General features: G+C 42.0%; 1 pseudogene; it reads left to right on the plus strand.

The window, feature by feature from the left end:
- The first annotated feature begins 286 nt into the window (after positions 1-286).
- On the plus strand, positions 287-1,227 carry LOC132428921 (olfactory receptor 8B8-like; annotated as a pseudogene).
- The last annotated feature ends 807 nt before the right edge of the window (positions 1,228-2,034 follow it).

Raw genomic sequence — 2,034 nt, forward strand, 5'->3', positions numbered from 1 at the left:
TTGTTTTTTTTTTTTTGCGGTACGCGGGCCTCTCACTGCTGCGGCCTCTCCCGTTGTGGAGCACAGGCTCCGGACGCGCAGGCTCAGCGGCCATGGCTCACGGGCCCAGCCGTTCCGCGGCATGTGGGATCCTCCCGGACCAGGGCACGAACCCGCGTCCCCTGCATCGGCAGGTGGACTGTCAACCACTGCGCCACCAGGGAAGCCCTCAAGAAGGGGTTTTTTTTTCTCCCTCTTTTTTTCTGAACAACTCTTCGTTTTCCCTCACAGATTCTCCTAGAGGAGAATGGCTGCAGATAACATCTTCTCTGTGACAGAGTTTATCCTCGCAGGCTTAACAAACCAGCCAAGACTCCAGATCCGCTCTTCTTCTTGTTTCTAGGTTTCTACATGGTCACCATAGTTAGTGGGGAACCTGGGATTGATAACTGTGATTGGACTGAATTCTCACCTTCATATTCACATGTATTTTTTCCTCTTCAACTTGTCCTTCACAGATTTTAGTTTCTCTACTGCCATCATCCCCAAAATGCTGACAAGTTTTGTCCCAAAGAAGAACATCATTTCCTATGCAAGGTGTATGACTCAGCTCTTTTTCTTTTGTTTTTTTTGTCTTTTCTGAATCCTTCATCCTGTCAGCAATGGCATATGACCGCTATGTTGCCATCTGTAAACCACTGGTGTACACGGTCACTATGTCTCCTCAGGTGTGTTTATTCCTTTTGCTGGCGGTCTATGGGATGGGGGTTTTTGGGGCTGTGGCTCATATAGGAAATATGGTATTTCTGACCTTTTGTGCTGACAACCTTGTCAATCACTGTATGTGTGACATCATTCCCTTCCTTGAGCTCTCCTGCAATAGCTCTTACATAAACGTACTAGTTGTCTTTATTGCTGTGACTATTGGCATTGGGGTGCCTTTTGTTGCCATTTTTCTCTCTTATGGTTTTCATTCTTTTCAGCATTTTCCACATTAGCTCCACTGAGGGAAGGTCCAAAGCCTTCAGTACTTGCAGTTCCCACATAATTGCAGTTTCTCTTTTCTTTGGGTCAGGAGCTTTTACATACCTCAAATCACCTTCTATTTCACCTCTTGACCAGGGGAAAGTGTCCTCCCTATTCTATACCATTGTTGTGCCCATGTTCAACCCATTAATCTATAGCCTGAGGAATAAGGATGTCAAATTTGCCCTGAAGAAAACCTTGGGCAGAATAACCTTCTCTTGAAGAAATATTAGAAATTGAGAAATAGGATCCAAGAATTTTTTACTGGAGTGTTTATTATTACTATTACTATTGTTGTTGTTATTATTTGGTGTGGACTCCAAGCTCCAGTGCTTCCTTTCTATGCTATATGTAGAGGAGATTTTAACTCTTTCCCAAGTAGATTTATCCTCCTTCATCCTCATTTCCCAACTCTTTCTTCTTTATTTTACAAAAATAGTTGGTACTACTGAACGGGACTTAGGAATCATTTAATCCAGTGCCTTTATATAATACAGCACACTTTGGAGACTGAGAAATGTTTGTATGTTGCCCAAGAACATAAGACTACCTGGTGCCAAAGCTGGGACTGAAATCCCAGCTTGAACCCCAATCCAGTTTGTTTTCCCTTATGCCATGGTTTCTTGCCTCATGTCTTTCTTGGAAGATTCTCTTTCACATGTTTGTTGACCTAGCACATTGAATTTATGAATATATTCACAGTAATTTCATGCTACTTTTTACAGGATAATTTTGATATATCACATTTTTTAAGAGAGTAGGTGAACATTTTTGTTGAGTTGGTCTTGGCAAAATGACAAGATCAGTTCTGATGGATTTTGTAGTGTGTAAGTGGGAAGTATGTTAGGTTTCAGACAGATGCAAGTATGGTGACCTTTGGCCTGGTGGATGGAGCCCTAGGGACATAGTTTAGTGAATTAGAACTTCCAGGTGAGAGAAATATAATTTTATGGGCTATAAAGATATGGGGTGGAGGTATATATTATTTCAAGACTAATGAGTCAGAATTTGGAGTTTCATTTCAAGGGT

The sequence above is a fragment of the Delphinus delphis genome, chromosome 8 (assembly GCF_949987515.2).
Source record: "Delphinus delphis chromosome 8, mDelDel1.2, whole genome shotgun sequence".
In the NCBI taxonomy this organism is placed as follows: domain Eukaryota; kingdom Metazoa; phylum Chordata; class Mammalia; order Artiodactyla; family Delphinidae; genus Delphinus; species Delphinus delphis.